We start from the raw sequence: 21,935 nt of genomic DNA, 5'->3' as shown, positions 1-21,935 counted from the left end.
TTTCCCAAAGTCATACTGTAATTTCTGAGAGAGGGACACACTGGAAAATTACTGATATATAAAAAATGAAATTTAAGATATAAAAATGTGGTACTTCCGATAAATTTTATGTTTACTCTTTATTTAAATAGAGCATTCTAAAATATTACCCCTAAAGGGGCCAAATTTTTATATATGTATTATTTTGTTTAGATGTGATGAGCCGGTGAAGAGTGAAAGTGAAGTTGGCTATTATGTTTATTTATTGATAAAAATGATAGCCTTTTTATATCTGGTTTCAAATCACTTCTCTACTAATCACACAACTTCCATACATTGCAAAGAGAGCACTGAGATTGAATGAAAACAAGAGGTTGGTGCTTCCTATGAGGCCCTGTGTCTGTGTTCATACAGAATATTTATGCAATGTTCTGACTTGGCTATAATCTATAATTCTTGGCTATTATTTCAGTTGCAACAATAATTTTTAGATTAATGATTATAATTTTGGTAAGGCACACATGAAAAGTTATATGTTCATGCTTGAAAGGAAGATCATTAAATATTCATTATTACCCCTCAAATTAGTTGTCATGCTCTATATAACAGTTACCAGATATCATTTCACTAGTTTAGAGTCAGCAATAAGTGAACAGCAATATATGGCTCATAGCAGTTGAGGATTTTTTTTTTTTTTGGTGGGTGAACAGAGAGAAAAATGATTTTAAAACCCATTTGACATATTTATGTTGACAAATTATTTAAAGAATTACTGTGTTGTCAATAAACATGTTTGTATGGTGGATCAGCATTGTGGCTGGGTTTGCTTCTAGCTGTTTAATTACTCTATGATTGTGAAAAACAGTTCTTCAAATAGTTATGAGGAAAAAATATAAAGGTTGAGATAGTTTAGTTTTTTGCAGACACCTAAACTTGCCATGAAAAATCAGTTTTCATTTTTATAAGCAGGCATTGGAATCTTGCTTTTTCAGTTAAGCTAGATTGTATAATTTGTTAGTTTCCCCCATCTGGCAACAAATCTATTCTTAAGAGAGAGAGAGGAAAAAAAAAAGTAAAACAAGAGATGAATTTTTATAGATATTGTAGGTGAACATACATAGAGATTATGTGTTGTCAATCCACTTTGAAAAGATACAGGGAGAAAATAAATAAATTCAAATGTATTTTAGTGTAAAAATGTTTTGCTTTTTTCTTCCATGTATCTTGGTATGCCAGTTTAGTTAGGTGAAGACATTAGGACAGCCATGGGTTTTTTTGATCACATGTATGAATCATTCTATACTCAGTAATTTTAAATTGGTTCTTTCTCCATAGAAAATAACCATAAATTGGATTCTGATCTCATCTAACTTTAGAGCTTTTTGCCTTAAAGAGTCAAATTGTAGCTGATGAACACATTTTGCATTTTTCCACATTGCATCTGGACTCTACATAACGATGGTTTATTTTATTTTATTTTATTTTTTCTGCACAGAGGAAAGGAAAAATATATAGGTCCATGAATCAATCTAGATAATGGGGAAGGCTGAATGTAATAAATAATACAGTAACAACCCTAAACTAATGAGCTGTTGCTAAGGTACATTTCATGGGCTCATCCTCTATATAAAAAGTCACTAATAACCCCTTGGTGTAATCAGATGATAAAGCTTTGCCATAAGGCAACACCTGTGCAATTAGAACTGCAGATTCTTTTGCACGTTTCATTAATTTCAGGATTTTGTAAAGGCACAATGACTACACTAATAATCTAGTCTACTTGACTCCATGTCTACTGGAAACAAAGTGTCTAATTAGATAAAGGTAATTAATTAGAGATAAATGGAGCTAATCAGACTCAGTTAACACTAATTCTCTGAATTAAGACATTTTGGGACACCTACTATCCTGTTGACTTTGATATTTTACATTAAGAATAGGTTCTAGAGGAGTCAGAAAATACTGGCATTTGAGAATTGAGCAGTCTTTTGATGGCATATTTAGGCATCTGAAGCTAAAGGAGTTTTCTTTCATATTGTGCTATTTCACCACCTTTCTATTGCAGCTTAAAGAATTCACTTTGTAGTTATTCCAATCTGTGCTAGTCTCCATATAAATTTTAATAACCTTTGCTATCATTTTTATTATCTGTCTAGCCCACCAATGGAAGAAAATCGCAAGTTGTTCTCTCTTGAATAAAGACTTAACTTGTTACATTAAGGAAATGTCAAGACTCATCAGCCTATATCTTAAAATTCTGATCCGTTAAAGAGAACAAACACCTAAAATTCTGATCCTTTAATTCTGATTCTTTAAAGAGAACAAACCTCTGCTTTACTGTGTTGAACAGAAAATTCAGTGATGTAGGATAAGAAGTGTGGACTTTGAAGTCAGAAGACCTGAATTCAAATTTCATTCTATCTCTTACTAAATGAGTGATCTCAGGAAGTAGTTTAACTTCTCTGAGTTCCCTTGATTGTAAAATGGAAATAACTACTGACTCATGTAATATTGACACTAACTTTACAGAGTTAGCGTTGTGAATGCTGAGCAAGGTAACTATATTTAAGTGTCAAAATGTACCATTTTCAGGCGTGGGATGTAACTCAGTGATAGAGCACTTGCATAGCATGCTTAACGTCCTGGGTTCTATCCCCAGCACTGGAAAAAAAAAAGTTCCATTTTTACCTCAACTCTGATAATCTGGACTACATTTAAAAGGCTAAAAAGGGGCCTGGGGATGTAACTCCATGGTACTTGTTGCTTAGCATATGCAAGGTCCTGGATTTGATACACACACACACACACACACACACACGTGTAAAAAGGGAGAGATTACAATTTTTTTCCCCAGATAATCAGAAAAAAAGTTTCCCCAAATTCTTCACTTGGAGAATGTGAATTTATCTGCTTTAGTTTTCTACATTGAAATAATTATCCTCAGTCTACCAGGGGTGAACAATTGCCTCTGAAATTAATGTGGGATGTAACTTATTATGAAGTAGACATTTTAATCTTTCTTCTACACTATCTCTGGGATATGCCTCATCCTCTTTCTAGTATCCAAATTATCTGGACAACTCCTAGATTGCTTTAATATTCTCCTAACGAGAATCCTTGCCTTTCTTTCTCCTATAATTATATGTCATCAAATTAATGTTCCTTCTAGAAAACTTTCCTCTTTTTCTAATCAAGATCTAGGAGGATTCCTTGTTAAACTAATCCTCTACCCTGCAGGTAGTCAAAGAAGCCATATCTGGTCCCATGGTATTTATCCAGTATTATCTCCTGCTGCCCTCCTTTTAATTCCAAGCTAGCCACCTTTGCTGTTTTCATCACACTTGTCTCTCCTTTTATGCTCTTGTCCAAGCCTAATACTTCTTTTTTTCTCCTAAAGACCTATTTCAAGACTTACCTTTCCCTGGAGGTCCCCCATGATGACCTATCCCAACAAGAATATTCTCATCTCCACAGGCTCCAGCAGTGTTTGGGTTGGTGACCGGCTTCCTTTCTCTTTCCGGCACTGATGAGACACCTGAGCTCAGGAGCCACATCCCATTGTCTGTTTGCCTTGCCTACAACCTTTTCCCACAATCCAAACCTTCACAGGTTTTGTGGTCTGTGGTGGATGCGCAAAACACACATGTAACTTGTCTGTGAAGTGTGGCCTGGCCTGGTCCTTGGAAAGTCAGGTCCTCATGATTTTTGTAGGAATCCTGGGGCTTTTGGCCCACTTTGGGATGGGTCGAGCCCTGGGATGAGCCTTCATGTTTGGATATGAGAGTACCTTAATGAGAGGTTTGACACATACCTTTGAGGGAATGCCAGGTTTGAAAGGAGTGTAAAGGTGATTAAATCAAGTGTGTAGATGAAGTGGAGAGAGCCTGTGGATAGGGAGAAGTAGAACATGATGACAAGAGGAAAAATAAAAAGAATAAAAGTAAAAAGAATATAAATAAGAGAGTTTTGGGGGTAGTTGGATTGAATTCAGAGCATTTTACTACTAAGCATCCCCATTCCTCTCTTTTTAAAAAATTTTTGAGACAGGGTCTTCTCAACTTGCTGAGGCTGGGGTCAAACTTGTGATCCTTCTACCTTAGTCTCCCAAGTCACTGGGATCACAGGCATGTGTCACTGTGCCAGACCCAAACCATCTTTTTTTTAGAAAGCAATTTCTGAAGAAGTAAATGACAGTGTCTATAGTAGAGTTGAAGGAGAGTTGAACAAATCGATCTGGGGAGGAGCTGAGAGACTGTTAGAAAGGAAGAAAAGAGAGATTCTGAGGTGAAGAGGGAAATTGAATCTGTTCACAGGAAAATCTTTCAATCCTAAGATCATTTAACCCCAAGAAGAGCAGTTTGACCTTTCAGAAAATACCTGGTATTGATCTGGCTCTATAAGGAGACAACTGAAAGATTCCCGGAATTTCTTTTTTTCATAAAGTATATTATCCTTTCTGGGCAGAAATACTTAATTTTATGATAGAAAAAAATTGGGGGGACAAGGACACAACATGACTACTATGTGTGTGTGTGTGTGTGTGTGTGTGTGTGTGTGTGCATGCTGGGCAAGAGAGGAGGTCTGGAACCTGGGAGATTGGGTCCAGGGAGGCAGGGGCACCAAAATCAATCTAGACATTCATGGCTTTGCCTGGAATCTAGGGTTGTCCTGAGAGGTGAAGCAGATGCCATTTGAAATGGAGGAATTCCTAATAAAAAGTACCTTCTTATTCTCATCCAGTTCCTGGGAATCTACCATCAAGATTTCCTTCCAATCTGGTTACTGATTCAAGACAGATGCTTCTGAGAGGAGTAATCTATTTGAGAATAAGAGATTAGTTACATGAGGATGAGGACAGGGAAGAATTTGCCTCTTGATGTCAACAGAATTTAGAAAAAGACCAGAAACCACCCAAACATACTCCACTCTTCACAATCAACTGCTCATGAAAGAAATTCTAAGGGCTCCTTCTACTGCTCTCTCACCTTAGTGCTCATCACCATGATAATCATTTAACTACTCTCTCAGGGTGCCTATGCAAGGTCACCCTCAGCAGTGCTCAAAAATGCATGGATGAATGAAGGGATAGTCCTAGTTTGTCTCTGTCTCCAAGTTTTGGCCCAAGCAATCCATTCACCAGCAGGCTGGAATCCTAATGATCCTCTTAAAGCCCAGGTTTGATCTATTTAAAGTCCTTTGTGCCTTCTTGTTACTGAGAGGATTAAGTCCAAACAGTTTAGCTTGTGTTTTAGACATCTTTGTGTTGCCATGATTTAAAGATCCGAAGAGAACAGCTTTGAGGAGGAAAAGTTGATTTTGGCTCATGGTTTCAGAGGTTCATTCCACAGCAGGTGGACTCCATAGTTCTGGGCCCAGGTGAGACAGAACATGATGGCAGAAGGATCCAATGGAGGGAAGCAGTTTAGGACATGGCAATCAGGAAGCAGAGGGAGAAATATGCTCTCCATGGACAAAATATAAACACTAAAAGCATACTCCTAGTGACGTACTTCTTCCAGTCACACCCTACCTGCCTACATTTACTACCAAGTTAATCCATATCAGTGGATTAATCCACAGATTTGGTTACACCTCTCATAATCTATCATTTCTCCTTTGAAAATTCTTGCATTGTCTCATACAAGAGCCTTTAGGGGGGCACCTCATATCTAAACCATAACAGCTTGGAAATCAGTGCCCTTGATCCAACTCCTGTAGCCTTCCCACAAAACCCCATGGGTGCAGGTGCATATTGGCATCCTGCCTCCCTAGACTTCCTCCAAGCATATTGAGTTAGTTTTAAGTCCTTGACACCTGAGATGTCTTAAACTACACCTTGCCTAAGTTGTTTCTTCCTGGAACACTCCCTGTGCAATCCTATATCCACTTGGTAAACATTTGTGTGTCCTTTCAAGATCAGTCTACATGACTTCTCCTCAGTATAGCCTACCACAAGCTTCTAAATCAAGGTGCCAATCTCTTCCTGTACCTTTCCTTTATCTAGCTTTTAAAAAACAGTACCTGGCACAAATGAAGAGCATTCATTTGTGGACATGACTAGATGGTCACGTTTCTGAAAAGTAGGACCACATATATCTTTTTCTTCATTATACCTTCATACCAGGCATCTATTAGGCTCTTAACAAATAGTTAATTGGGAATTTAGTCTGAGACTGCTTAAGGCAAGTTCCCTTCTCTCTTTTTTCAAGAATAGTCCTGGATATAGCTTTATCTCGGTTACTTTTTTTTGTAAAGTAAGAGCATAATGATAACTATGAGTCTTTTTAAAATGGCTTAAACATGTGGTTCAAAGTGAAATGTTAAAGAGCCATCCACTTCTACTGTCTGCCTCTAGAAACATCCTATATCCCATGTCCAGTGCCCAGGAGGATGCAGAGGGTACCTGTGCATTCCCCTCTACAGTTTGTTTCTCTTACAAGATATTCTCTCTGATATTTCATTTGATTCTGGCTCTGAAGAGGCACTGCAAAGACACACAGTTGCTGTGAAGATCCTACCATGTCATCATTTCTGTGTACCTTTATTTGAGAGGCTTCTGTTTGCTATTTGCCAGAGATATTTCCAAGTGGGCTTTCTTGTGGTGTAAGTTCAGCTTATTATCTGGTCCACAGTCCATTGACTTTATAGACATAATTATTTCCTAAAGCTGCCCAGTGAAGTCTCCCCAGAATTCAAGCTGTATCTTTGAAGATAGCAGCAAGTTTCCCTTTCTCCTTTGGGATCCTGAGAAGCCAGTAGGCTGGCTTCACTGAGACCTTCATGTTCTAATGCCTCTTTAGGAAGGAGTCCTTGCTCTCTATTCATGGAGACAGTCAGCTTTTCAAATGGAAAATTGGGGCAAAACAAATTCCACTGGGTAAATAAATGTTGGCAGCCACTGCTTTCAGCCTTGTTTCTGGGAATGAAGTTACCAAAGAGAGTAGATTTTCAGCTACCTAATCAAGCCTTGTGCCAGGAGCCTTGTGTCGCTGCCTCCTGGCTGATTTCTGCAAAACCCTGTTTTTTTCATCCTGAACTACTAGTACAGCCTGTGCTTCAGTGAGCAGCCAGTGCCTTTCCCATTGGCATGGAGTGTCATTATCAAGGGTCAAGTTTTAAAGGCCAGATAATACCTCAATCTTGAAAGCTGCTGAGGCAATAAGTCAAGGCCCCAAACATGGGATTAGAGTTCAAACCACCTTTTGGTTTGGATTTTACATTTCTTTGGTCGTGTGTTGCCAATTATGATAGAGGATTCCCGACTCAGCTATGTCCTCTTAAGTGAATATGCCTATTACTCTCTTGGTTATTTAATAGGCTGCAGACATTTGGTAAAAACAAAGGGTTTATTTGAAATATTTCTTCACAGGAAAAATACAGTGAAATTGTATGCATATATTCTTCTTATCAGCTGGCCTGAGCACAGCAAGGTTTTGTTTGAGAGAAATTTAACTGCGATGCAGTTGCCAAATATTTAATACTTTAAAGAGGAAGTTCTAAAATTTAATAGTTGATTTTATTATTACTCTTTGAATGTAATTAACTAGGGATGCACTTTAAACTGCTTTATTCTGGCTATTGAAATGGATTTTATGGTTTACACTGGGGAAAAAAAATTCTGTCAGACCATGGGCCTCTCCCTTGGTGCACATTATTAGAGTCTCTTTAGAGACAAGCAAGCAATTTTGCTGTCACTGGTCTTGTTCAAATAGAGTATGTTTATCTATGCAATTCTCTTGGGAAAGGGTGTCAAAAAAGGATCACCAGTTAGCAGCTGACATAGCTCCTGCTTACACGTTGAAAAAGCTCCTCAAATAGCAAATGAACACATATATTTCATTTTTTATGTGGCTGATAAAATGTTATATCATTGAGTCAAAAGAACATATTTGTTCCATCTAAGTTGACTTTAGAACTTAGCTCTCACTTCTAATACAAAGGAGGGCCTTGTGGCTCAACAGAGGATGCTCTGCAGAAACCAGCTAGTACTTGAGAAAAATTGGGTCTTTCAGCATTATGCACCCATTATTTAATGGATTGTCGACCTATCCATGAGTACTGAAGTACCAAGTGGGCTACAGAGAAAACTAAAGCTTTCAGGATGCTTAGTTTAACTTGCATATTGTTTTATTTCGAAAACTGAATTCTCATTTGATTGTTCTATTATATCAAAGCATGCACTCATTCACTTTTTTTGACAAAAAAAATTGAACAACAAACAACAAATAAGTAGCAAGTATTATTCTGGGCTCCTGCAAATGCAAATGGGTGTACAAAATATACAAGGTGCCTGCCCACAAGAAATTTATAATCTGGTGTAGATGTAAAACAAGAAAATCTAATCACAGTATGTTTCCATACACTCCCCTGCTCACTCCCCTGCTCTGCTAGCTGTGCCCACCAGTCCACACCCACCATGGCCACCATTCAGCAGCTCAGAGGTAATTGGCACTTGGTGGAGAGCAAAAGTTTTGATGGATACATGAAGGAAATGGGGTAAAACTAACTCTGAAAAAAAAAAAAAAGAGGGAGTGGAAGGGAGAAGTGGCCGAACCAAGTTGTGTTAACTACCACTTTTTAAAAACTGCCTCATCATAAAAACTGAGAGCACTTTGGAAAAAAGTCAGTTTTCTTGTACCCTGGGAGAGAAGTTTGAAGAAACTACAGTTGATGACAAAAAAACTCTGTAACTCTTACAGATAGCAAGCACATCAGGGGTAGAATGGAGAGGAAAGCACAATAATAAGAAAATTGAAAGATGGAAAATTAGTGGTGGACTGCATCATGAACAATGTCACCTGTGCTCAGTTTATGAAGAAGTAGAAAAAAAATTTCATTATCACTTTGAACAGGCATTAGCTATTGAAAGTGAACAAGCATAGTTCAATGAGCAAATCTCTTAACTGTTTCGTTATTGTATTCAAGGATCTTTATCACAAATATTTTACATGCAAATATTTTAAATGTTGGTTTAATTAGGATCATCCCTTTTCTTAGTAAAAAAAAAATTTAATGACTTAACCCCAAATTTGGAAAATGCTATGAAGAAAGAGCTTGAGTGTTGAACTCAGAAAACCTCGGTCTCAGTTTTCTCATCTATAAAAGGTATAAAATGTAACTGATAAGAATTACTTAAGAATCTGAAGATTAAATGAAACAAGAGAATGTAGATAAATGTCTTAATGCAGTTCTCAGTTTGAGGGAAGAAATCAGTCATATAATTGAAATCATGAAGAGGATCCACAGTATGTTTGTTGGTGACTTTAAAATTGGGACAAGAGTTCCCCAGAGCGCAAGTTCAGTTTTGTTTTTGCAGAGCTGGGGATGGAACCCAGGGCCTTGTATATGTAGGCAAGCACTCCACTGAGCTGCATCCCCACAGCCCTCAGTCTTGAGGTAACATCACACAGAACAGGGACTAATCATTTCTGTCATTTATTTAGAAGAGTAAGCATGATGGCTTCCAAATAGTTTCTCCTACAGTATTTTGTATGTAAATTCTTTCAGCTGCTTTGAATGGCACAGTTGTTCTTGGGGTCTTTTTGGTGGAAATTCATCTTCTCACTTTAGTTTTATTGAAAGTTTAGATTATTTTATAAAGCATCTAGATTGTTAGGGATTTTTTATTTTGTTTTTTTGCCTTCTGAGATCTGGAGAAATCCCAGACTTTGCATATTCTACTTAGTAGATAAAATGGTCAATTTTATGTGTCAGCTTGACTGGAAGTTGCTCAGATAGCTGGCAAAACATTTCTAGGTGTGTCTGTGGAAATGTCTCTGGAAGAGCCAAGTATTTGAATTAGTAGACTGAGTAAACAAGATCACCCTTAACAACACAGGTGGTCCTTATGCATCTATTGAGGGCCTGAATGAAACAAACAAACAAACAAAAAGCAGAGGAAGGAAAAATTTGATTCCTCTGAGCTAAAATATCCATTTTCTCTTGCCCTTAGACACTGGCACTTCTGTTTTTTGGGTTTTAGGACTCAGACCAGGACTTAAGCCATCAGCTTCCCTGGTTCTTAGGCCTTTGGACTTGGATCTCCGGCCTCAGAATCAATGACTGACTGATACTACTGGCTTTCTTGGGCTCCAGCTTTCAGATTGCAGATCATGAAACTTCTTGGCCTCCATAATCTCATGAGCTATTTCCCATAATTTCTCTCCACCCTCTCTCCATCCTATTGGTTCTATTTCTCTAAAGAACAGTGACTAGTAAGCTAGAAATCCTCAAACAGCCCTGTGAGGTGAATATTACCATTTGCATTTTTTTTAAAATGAAGAAATAAAAGCTTGAGGAGGTTAAGTAGCTTTCCCAAGGTTAAAAAGCTACGTCTGGGTACAGTGGTGTATGCCTGTAATCCCAGCAACTCAAGAGGCTGAGGCAGGAAGATTGAGAGTTCAAAGCTAGCCTCAGAAATTTTGTGAGGTCCTGTTTTGGTGCCAACACCATTCTGTTTTTGTTACTATTGCTCTGTAGTATATATAATTTAAGGTCTGGTATAGTGATGCCACCTGCTTCACTCTTCCTGCTAAAGATTGCTTTAGCTATTCTGGGTCTCTTATTTTTCCAGATGAATTTCATGATTGCCTTTTCTATTTCTATGAGGAATGTCATTGGGATTTTGATTGGAATTGCATTAAATCTGTACCAGTGCTTTTGGAAGTATGGTCATTTTGACAATATTAATTCTTCCTATCCAAGACCAAGGTATATCTTTCCATCTTCTAAGGTCTTCTTTGACTTCTTTCTTTAGGGTTCTGTAATTTTCATTATATAAATCTTTTACCTCTTTCGTTAAGTTGATTCCCAAGTATTCTATTTTTTCTTTTTGAGGCTATTGTAAATGGAGTAGTTTTCCTCATTTTCCTTTCAGAGAATTTGTCACTGATACACAGAAATGCCTTTGATTTATGGGTCTTGATTTTACATCCTGCTACTTTGCTGAATTCATTTAGTAGTTCTAGAAGTTTTCTGGTGGAACTTTTAGGTCTTCTAGGTACAGAATCATATCATCAGCAAATTTGAGTTCTTTTCCTATGTGTATCCCTTTAATTTCTTTCATCTAATTGCTCTGGCTACTGTTTCAAGAACTATGTTAAATAGAAGTGGTGAAAGAGGGTATCCCTGTCTTATTCCAGTTTTTAGAGGGAATGCCTTCACTTTTTCTCCATTTAGAATGATGTTAGCCTGGGGCTTAGCATAAATAGCCTTTATCATGTTGAGATATGTTCCTGTTATCCCTAATTTTTCTATTGCTTTGAACATAAAGGGGTGCTGTATTTTTGTCAAATGCTTTTTCTGCATCTATTGAGATGATCTATAATTCTTATCTTTAAGTCTATTGATGTGATGCATTACATTTATTGGTTTCTGTATATTGAACCAATCTTGCATCCCTGGGATGAATTCCACTTGATCATGGTGCACAATCTCTTTGATGTTTTTGTATTCGATTTGCCAGAATTTTATTGAGCATTTTTCATCAGTGGTACAGAATAGAGGACACAGAGACTAACCCACAAAATAATAATTATCTTAAATTAGACAAAGGTGCCAAAAACATGCATTGGAGAAAAGATAGCCTCTTCAACAAATGGTGCTGGGAAAACTGGAAATCCTTATGCAACAAAATGAAATTAAACCCCTGTCTCTCACCATGCACAAACTCAACTAAAAAATGGATCAATGGACTTAGGAATACAACCAGAGACCCTGCATCTAATAGAAGAAAAAGTAGGCCCTAATCTCCACATGTCAGATTAGGCCCCAACTTCCTTAATAAGACTCCTTTGGTGCAAGAATTAAAATCTAGAATCAAAAATGGACGGGCTCAAAAATTTTCTTCTCAGCAAAAGAAACAATCTGTGAGCTACATCTTGGGAGCAAATCTTTACCCCTTACACATCAGATAGAGCACTAATCTCTAGAGTATATAAAGAACTCAAAAAGTTAAACACCAAAAAAACAAATAACCCAATCAATAAATGGGCCAAAGACCTGAACAGACACTTCTCAGAAGAGGATATACAATTAATCAACAAATATATGAAAAAATGTTCATCATCACTAGCAATTAGAGAAATGCAAATCAAAACTACTCTAAGATTTCATCTCACACCAGTCAGAATGGCAGCTATTATGAATACAAACAACAATAATTGTTGGCAAGGATGTGGGGGAAAAGGTACACTCATACATTGCTGGTAGGACTGCAAATTAGTCAGCCAATATGGAAAGCAGTATGGAGATTTCTTGGAAAATTGGGAATGGAACCACCATTTGACCCAGCTATCCCTCTTCTCGGGCTACACCCAAAGGACTTAAAAACAGCATACTATCGTTTATCTGTTTATGTAATTCATTTTCAATGTGTTCTTTCACTGTTTGAATTTGCTGTCTCATATCCTGTGGCATTTATACACCATGGAGTATTACACAGCACTAAAAAATGACAAAATCATGGAATTTGCAGGGAAATGATGGCACTAGAGCAGATTATGCTAAGTGAAGCTAGCCAATCCCTAAAAAACAAATGCCAAATGTCTTCTCTGATATAATGAGAGCAACTAAGAACAGAGCAGGGAGGAAGAGCAGGAGGAAAAGATTAACATTAAACAGAGACATGGGGTGGGAGGGAAAGGGAGAGAAAAGGGATATTGCATGGAAATGGAAGGAGACCCTCATTGTTATACAAAATTACATATAAGAGGTTGTGAGGGGAAGGGGAAAATAAACAAGGAGAGAAATGAATTACAGTAGATGGGGTAGAGAGAGAAGATGGGAGGGGAGGGGAGGGGGGATAGTTGAGGATAGGAAAGGTAGCAGAATACAACAGTCACTAATATGGCATTATGTAAAAATGTGGGTGTGTAACCGATGTGATTCTGCAATCTGTATTTGGGGTAAAAATGGGAGTTCATAATCCACTTGAATCTAATGTATGAAATATGATATGTCAAGAGCTTTGTAATGTTTTGAACAACGAATAAAAAAAATTAAAAAAAAAACAGCATACTACAGGGACACAGCCACATCAATGTTTATAGCACACAATTCACAATAGCTAAATTGTGGAACCAACATAGATACCCTTCAATAGATGAATGGATAAAAAATGTGGCATATATACACAATGGAATATTACTCAGCAATAAAAGAGAATAAAGTCATGGTATTTGTAGGTAAATGGATGGAGTTAAAGAAGATAATGATAAGTGAAGTTAGTCAATCCCCAAAAACCAAATGCTGAATGTTTTCTCTCATATAAGGAGGTTGATTCATAGTGGGGTAGGGAGAGGGAGCATGGGAGGAATAGATGAACTCTAGATAGGGCAGAGGGATTGGAGGGGAAGGGAGGGGGCATGGGGTTAGAAATGATGGTGGAATGTGATGATCATTATTATCCAAAGTACATGTATAAAGACATGAATTAGTGTGAATATACTTTGTGTACAACCAGAGATATGAAAAATTGTGCTCTATATGTGTAATAAGAATTGTAATGCATTCCACTGTCACATATAAATTAAAAAAAATAAAAAAAGAATGAAATTTTGTGAGGTCCAAAGCAACTTAGCATGACTGTCACAAAACGAAAAATAAAAAAGGACTGGGGATTTGGCTCAGTGGTTACCCATTAATTGGGTGCCTGCTGTGTTGTAGATTTTTGCTTGGGAGACACCCGGTAAAGGAGACAGATGTGGGAAGAGCAGATATTTTTAAATATGTAATTAGAAATGTGAGGTTGTTGTGAAAGAGAGACAGGAGAGTGGGAGCTTGTGCTAGGGGGACATAAAATTGAAGACTTCTGTGAAGAATACCATTGTGATCCAAAGAGTCGGGTAGGCAAAGGATGTTGGGGTATATGGTCATTGGTTTGGGGACAGGGTGGTCTAGGCAGATGAAACAGGATACACAAAAGACCAAAGGCAGAAAAGAACATGATATGTCTTTGAGCAACTGCACAAAGCAATTGTACATTTAAAGATCAAGGGGGACTGCCACACGATGAAGATGAAGAGGAAGGGAAGGGGTCAAATGCCATAGCGCTAGAGGCTTTTTGGACTATGAATTTTATGCTGGTATCAATAAGAAATCAATAAAGAACTTTAGGCTAGGAAGTAATTTAACCATACTTAATTTTTTTAAAAAAACAAGATCAGGCTTACTATTTGTAGAGAATGTGGAAAGGGACAACTAGGAAAGCAGGAAGATTATTTAGAAGCCTGTTGCAATAGTCTCAGAAGGAACTAGTGATAGTTTGACTTGAGTGGTGGTGGAAAAGATAAAAGTAAATGGATTCCAGAGATAGTTAGCAGTACACCTATTTATTGAATCATTTGGTATATTTTCTATTGTAAGTAATAGAATTTAACTTTAAAATGAGGAACTTGCTGGCTCACTTAACTGCAAGAAATGGAGACAGGGTTGGGTCGACCGGAGGCAGAGCTCCATGAAGAGGGATACTTAACTACTGAGTCCCATCCCCAGCCTTTTTTTTTTTTTTCCCAAGACAGAGCCTTGCTAAGTTGCTGAGGCTGACTTTGAACTTGCAATCCTCCTGCCTCAGTCTCCTGAGCTGCTGGGATTACAGGGGTGCATCACATATAAGCTTTTTCATGCTTCCAAGATGACTGTCAGCGAGCCCAAGGCTACATGCTTCTTTCTGTACACCTTTGTTCAAGCATTCCCAGCAAATGTCTCAAATTTCACTATGATTGACCAACTAAAGTCTCATGCTTATTTCTGAACTGGTTATTGAGGATAGAATGATGGGATGCTCTGACTGACTTAGCTTAAGTCATAATTCTACTCCCCAAACCGTGGGATCAGCTTTCCTGGTGTGGTTCACTAGATGGAAATGGAGACTCCTGAGACAGCAAAAGAGAAGAAGGCATGTATGAAAAGATCTCTCTGAATGAACTGGATTTCAGGGTTTATGGAAAAGAGTATCAATCTTGTGGTAGTATCATTTATAAACCTCTTAAGCAGGTTTATGGAGAAAGAGAAGGGATTCTGTTGTGTTTATAGGGTCTAAGAGACATTCAAAGGGGAAAAATCAACCAAGCACTTGGACAGGTTAGTTGAAAGCTCAGAACAGAGGTCCTGGCTGAAGAGAGAGACCTGTATGTTACCTGTCTTACCTGACACCAAAATATGTACTCTTAGCCAGAAGGCATATTCTGCATTATTCTTAAGGACTAACCAGCACAAAAATAAGATCACCTTCGTGATGATGAGAATTTGACACTGCTATGAAGAAAATCCCAAGGTTATAGCTCTATATGGATTGAAGTCTGATCAGTTGCCACAGCAACTCTCAATGGCTAGCAAATATTTAATCTGACAGTGGTTATGTATTCCACTTATATGTTCTTTTAATGTACAGCTTCTTAATCTCTATACATACTATTTTGCTCAGGAGTAAAATGGTCACTCAGTCACTTTTAAACACAAAGCCACATGGTTGCTCTGGATTAGTTTCTAGTTTTCCTTTGAATACTGGTCTTTAGGGTTGGAATTACTTTTGAGTAGGCACAATTCTAGGGGTGAGCATTGCTGTTTACAGTGATCATCTCTGACTATGGCAGAGCAAATAGGGAAAGGAGCCTTCATAGCTAGAGATATGGAATAGCTGAGCAAACCAGGTAATCCAGGCAATCATGAATGGGTTTCATAATAGGGGATTTGGGATTCTGGGCCTCTACAACCTTTTCTTTTTCCATTCTTGCTAAATCTTCTCCTTCCCAAACCATTGCTAATAGCTTGACATAGCTGGGAAAGGTGAAATAAGAGTGTATAGTTCTCTGACCTTTTCCTTAAGCAAAATAGAAATTATACTTCTGTCCTGTCATTCTGTATTATCTGTGCCTCTTTGTTTCCATTAGTATGGATAATTAAGAGCTGAGGGTAAACCCTCACTTTTGTTAAATTATATTTTATTTCCACTGAAAAATATAATACCCATGCCCCACCCCCAATAAATGATATAAATAAGCCTGGGGAGGGAGAAGAAGGAGTTGAGGGAAAAAAAAAAAAAAACCCAAACCAACCCTACTAAGCAAACCTCTGAACTATCCACATTATTTAGTGAGAGGATTTTTTTCCCCCCTGGATCAGATGTTGATCATAATGGTCAAAATAATCCTTGGTACTTTCTATAAGCTTGCTCATTATCATTCAATATGTTCAGCAGAATTATTAAATTTAAAATAATATGGTGCACCTGGTTGAGATGACGATGAGAGATTTGGCTTCTTGTCTCTTCGTTAAGGATGAATTCAACCCAAGGGTGTACTATGAACTTGGCAAATAGCATTATAATAGTGAGAGAATATTGCCTATTGGGTAGCAGGAGTTGATGATTAAATTTAAGTGTGTACTGTCCACATAAAACAAATAATGCTCTTTTTTTTTCTAAACTTTTACTGTGAACATTCATCACTGCTGCTGAAGATGCACAGTTGCTAATTATTGTGTTTTTAACTTGTAATATACTGTAAATTTTGTATAATACTACTGTGACCTTATACAGAATAGAAAAGATGACAGGAGGCCTATAATTATTGTATGGGGAAGAAATGCCTATAATTATCTACTATTTTTAGGACCAGCGTGCTTGGCCTCTTAATTTACATAAGCTTTAGACATTCACACATTTTCTGTCTTTGCTTGTGGATGATAAATTTTGCTCAAATGAAATCAGAAGACATACTGTTAGATGAGGAGTTAGCCAACTGGGAGCTTGATTACAATGAACAACACAAGCTTTGGTGCCAGCTAAAAAAGGGAGCATTTATTTGGACGGAATTTGTTTAAGGCAAGATTCAAAACATTAAAAAAAAAAAGAGAGAAAACCAACACCATATTACTATATTGGGGCCTGATAACGTGTGATTATTTTTTAGAGAATTGGTTAAATTATCTTGTGGAAAAGCATTAACCTAACAAAGAGAAAACCTCTAGGATATTTATCACATGGAGGGTGATTATGACAGCATGTTCTTATTAGAGAAGAATATTTTGTGCTCATTAAGGTTACCCCCTTGAGTGCTCAAGGATGCCAAGTGCATTACAGCAAAGCTCTACAGTTCTATTGTCCTGTGAGCACTTACTGTTAGCTGGGGAGCTTCATTCCAACTTGTGGGGACTTTGAAAGACTCAGCCCTCTCAGGGCCTGTATCAGAGCCACTGGGCAATGGACAAGACTAGGGGGTTTCCAAGTTAAATGCTTCAAGGATATATTTGCAGGAATTAGGAATGATAACAATAGTTATCTGGGTTCCTACTATGGATAACAGGTGGGTAGGATGTGGATAGATTTGGTTTTGAGGATCTGCTTGCTCCATTTGCAAGGAATTCATATATAAGATTCTAAACTAGAGGCAAACCCAAAGTTAAGCTCCCTGCTTTATAAAGGAATTTTTCACTATAAAATAATTAAAAATGACTTCCCACAAGTAGCAGGTTTTCCTGAACCACATAATGTATGATAGCTTTAAATGTTTTTTAGAAAATGACTCTTACTTTTATTAGCTGTTTAGTCAGCTTTTTATCACTGTGACCAAAATACCTGATAAGAACAATTTAGAGGGGAACTTTATTTTGGCTCATGGTTTCAGAAGATTCAGTCCATGGTTGACTAACTTCATCTCTTTGGACTTAAGGTGATAGAACATCATGGCAGAACTGCATGGAGGATGAAAACTTCTCAACTCATGGCAGCTGGGAAGCAAACACAGAGAAAGGAAAGGGCTAGGGACTAGATAAACCCTTTAAGGCACACCCTAGTAACCTACTTCTTCCAACTAGGTCCTGAGTCCCAGAACTTCATTTAGCTATCAATAGACTGATGCATCAAATTGATTTGATGGATTAATCCACTGATGAGGTCAGAACCCCCATGATCCAATCATTGCCTAATAGCCCCACTGCTGAACCTTGCTTCATTGGGGACCATGATTTAACCACATACGTTTTTTGGAGGACATTCCGCATCTAAACCATGACATAAACTTATTAGAAATTATAAATATGCAATTATAATTTGAAAGTTTGCATACAATGTTTTAAAAAATCATGAGAAAGATATGAGTTCTTCCAACCTTTTTCCCACACTCTGTATTTCAAAATCCATGGCAGAAAAGCAGATTTTGGTTTGTTGGGGTTTTTAATGGCCATATAATAGATTCTTCTAAATGGCCAGATGTTGACAGGATATTTAAATGTAGATTATGTCCAAGGCCTCAAAATGTCTATGTACCCTCTATTTTGTTTGTTTGAGTAAAGATTCAAAGATGTTTCCTCTATAGCATTGGGTTGTATCTCTCTTGAGTTTCTTAATCTGTGGGTTCCTCTTCCCACTGCCCTCCACCCCATGTAATTTACTTTGTATAGAAACTCATTGATTTGTCCTGTAGATTTTCCTACATACTGGATATTACTTATTGCATCTTTACATAACATATAACAAACTACTTTGTCCCCTGCATTTCTTACATACCAGTAAATCTAAAAATCTCACTTAAGTTCAGGTTTGGATTTTTGGCAAGATTTCTTCATAGATGGTACTGTGTCCTTTACCAGGAGGAATAGAAGGTGTATCACTCTTTTTGTGATATTGGCAAAAGTTAATTATCATAGCTTAAGTCCAGTATTTTATTGAGAATTGCAATGGTGACAATTTTATCATCTCATTTCCATTTTTTTAGTTAGACTACTTTGACAGTAAGAAAGTTTTCTTCACCTACTATCTAGTTACCTAAGGTATAACTGGTTTCACCAAAACTCCATTTCTAAGTTTCTCCTCTGCAAATACCTTGGATTTTTTGTAGATTCAGAAATCTTTATGGGTTTTCAGTGAGTTGCTGGAGTTTAGAGATCAGCTTAATGACTAGGTCCCCTCTATATGCTCAGACAAGCTTTTATTTTCCTTGTGGGTGATGAATCTCAACCCCCTTCAAACTTTACATACCATCACCTATATTTTTGAAATGTCGATGTTCAGTCTTCTTACCTAGTTTAGAGTTGCTTTCATACCAGCTTTATCTCTTCTACTGGTTGTAAACAACTTGAATGCTAGCTCTGTGACTGATTCTTTATTTTTAAAAATATTCACACCCACCACAGTGCTTGTCACATAGTAACACTTCAGAAAATCTGTGCTGTATGAATGAATGAATAATTGAACAAAGTCTTGGGGAAAGTGCCCTGCTATTGGGGTGATCATAGGTACTATAGCCCAGTAGGAAGTACATAGTCTAGACCTCAGTTAATTTTGGGTTCAAGTCACAGTCTTATATTACTTTTTGTTTCTTGGTCAAATGTACTTAATTTCTGATCTTTAAAATAATACTTGTCCCTATGGCTGTCATAGTTATTGTTGTGATCTAGCAATCCAGTAGGGAACTGGGGTGAAGGTCAAGGCCTTGACAGATAGAGAGCAGCATAACAGGTGTCTACTATCAATCCTCTCTAAGTCTGTTAGGTCTTATTTTATGTGAGAATAACAGTTTCTGTTCTCAGGGTTACAGCAAGAATTAATATATTTTAAGTAAATCTTCAATGAAAGGTTTGTGTTATTTTATGTGAAAGTGCTTTGGCATATTAAGCATGCTATGTAAAGGTATTATTATTGAAAGAATATTTTTGCATAAACTTTTTTATATCCTTAATCTTTGGAACTGTTTTTTTTTTTTTTTTGCTTCAAAATGCTTTAAAGGTGGTTAAAAAGATGGGGTTATTGGTTTGGTGCTAACCAAATGAGGATTGTTACTGTTGGGACTTTAGTCTGGTTTGCTTTGCTTTCTCCCCGGTCCTGGCACTGGTTGAGTGCTGGCTAGAGGAAAGGCCCTGGATGAAAGCTATCCTGGCAGCAGGAACATTAACACCCGCTCTGGAGCCAGGAGGTAGGTGTTAATGTCTCTAGTTGAATTTCTAGCAGCAAAGATATTTAACACCTTTCTAGGATCCAGGAGCCATGCACCCTCTCTTTAAACCTAATTTGGCAGGTAAAAGGGAAAAAGGGTATTTTCAGTTCGGTGGCTGAGAAAGTACAGAAAGCTCTGTGCCCTAAAGACAGAAGCCAGTAATCAGAGGATGAACCTGACATGGAGAAGGGGTCTTCTGAATGGGATTATCTGGAGAATGACACCGATGGGACTTTTCCCAACAGACCTGACCCAGGATGGTCCTGTGGAAATATTAGAACAGTAGTGGCTCTAACCCAGGGGAAAGACATAATGAGGTTCAGGACAGGTTGGAAACCCATGTTTGGATGCAACTTAAAATCCGAGACTGTGACCAGCCTGGTTGCCTGAGAAATTCTGTTCTTTGGAAGACCAAGAGTTCTGGAGGCAAAATGTAAATGTCCCTTTGGAAAAATAACAGGGAATAAAATCCTTCAACTCAATTACCTCTTGAAGCTGAGCCTAACCAACTGGCGGTCAATTTGGAAGATGGTATGGTTGGGATGTCTTAGCTACAACGTTCATGATGGAAGTCAGGTCACTGTAAGAATGAACAAAAAACCTCTTTTGTTAGAGGTTGACAGCAATGGTGAATTTTGACTTAGACTGAGCTTGAAATGTGCTTGTTTTCTCACCAAAGCTGAGGCCCATTTGCACAACAAGCAAAATGACAAGGTAAACAACTTCTGTTTAGACTTTCCAAGGTCTTTTCCTCTGGATGGCATCTCAAGAACTCTATGACACCACCTCACCCAGAAATGAACCCAAACACTGGGGATTCTTTCAACATCCAAAAAGGGTCACTTCTTTGAAATGTGATGACTCCCTAGAACGACTTTCTCATTTAAATTACATGGATATCAGAAGAGCCCAGGCCAGGAGGTGAATCAGAGCAAACTCACACTCTTTGACTACAAAAGCAAATGCATATTTTTGATGAGCCTGCACTGGCTGCCTTTGCAGGCTTAGAATGATGTTTTCTTCCCCTTTTTTTGCCTACAAGGAATGTTGTAAGTAGGCATAAACAAATGCCTTCATTATTTATCCTAGTTTCACTGCACTAAATCATTCTACATGGAAAATTTGCTGTTTTGTTTGGCTGGCAATTCCTTAAGCCCATAGGCCATGAGAATCTTCTGTGGGGTTGCATGTTGGGATTGTTTTAGCGCAAGTGAACACCCTTTCCAGTGAAAGCTGATATAAAAACTGAAGCCAAGAGATGGAATATATCCTCTATCACCCTGACCTCTGGCACCTTGTCCCCAGGTTCTACTGTGACTGTAAGAATAATCACCTCTCCACTACAGAGACTCATTTGTGGCCAAATGAGCCACAGGGCCCTGAATGAATGTCTTCCCTGGAAACTAGGCTAACAGGAAGTCTTCTTTCAAAGTTTTCATTAGAATAATCATTTCTAATACAAAAGAAATGGTAAGAAACAGGAGGTTTTGCAACTGAAAATTCTGTTTTGGATGGTTATTAATACCTTGTTTTGTGCCATGCTGAGAAAAGTCATTGAATACTTCCTCTGTCTCTTCATCCTTTACAAGAAAATCCCAGAGAGCCAAATGGAGTGGGCCTCTAGTCCTACAGCCTACAACCAGCTAACCTCCAACTTGAGAGGCCAGTCAAGAGTTGAGTGCCCTGATATATTTCAACAGAGCAGCCCAGCTCTGTTTATATAAATTCATTATATAATGACTTTTAATCAAGTCATCTTCCTGTTAAAACTCAAACTACAAACCAAATTAAACTACTTATATTAGTTAACTAAACTACTATGTTACTTAGAGTTCTCCAGAGAGAATCAATAGGAATTTGTTAGGGGAATTGACTCACATGATTATGGAGGCTGAGATGTCCCCACATAGGCCACCTGCAAGCTGAAGATCCTGGAATACTGGTAACATGATGCAGTCCAGATTCAAAATCCCAGAGGGAGCAGGTGTAGCTCCATGGTGAAGTGCTTGCTTAGCCATTCAGACC

General features: G+C 37.8%; 1 pseudogene; it reads left to right on the top strand.

The window, feature by feature from the left end:
* Window positions 1-8,395: 8,395 nt before the first annotated feature.
* Window positions 8,396-8,802, top strand: LOC114092564 (fatty acid-binding protein 5-like; annotated as a pseudogene).
* The last annotated feature ends 13,133 nt before the right edge of the window (window positions 8,803-21,935 follow it).

The sequence above is a fragment of the Marmota flaviventris genome, chromosome 10 (genome assembly GCF_047511675.1).
Source record: "Marmota flaviventris isolate mMarFla1 chromosome 10, mMarFla1.hap1, whole genome shotgun sequence".
NCBI classification, from domain to species: domain Eukaryota; kingdom Metazoa; phylum Chordata; class Mammalia; order Rodentia; family Sciuridae; genus Marmota; species Marmota flaviventris.
Note: the sequence above shows the minus strand (reverse complement) of the source record. Positions and strands in the feature narration are given on the sequence as shown.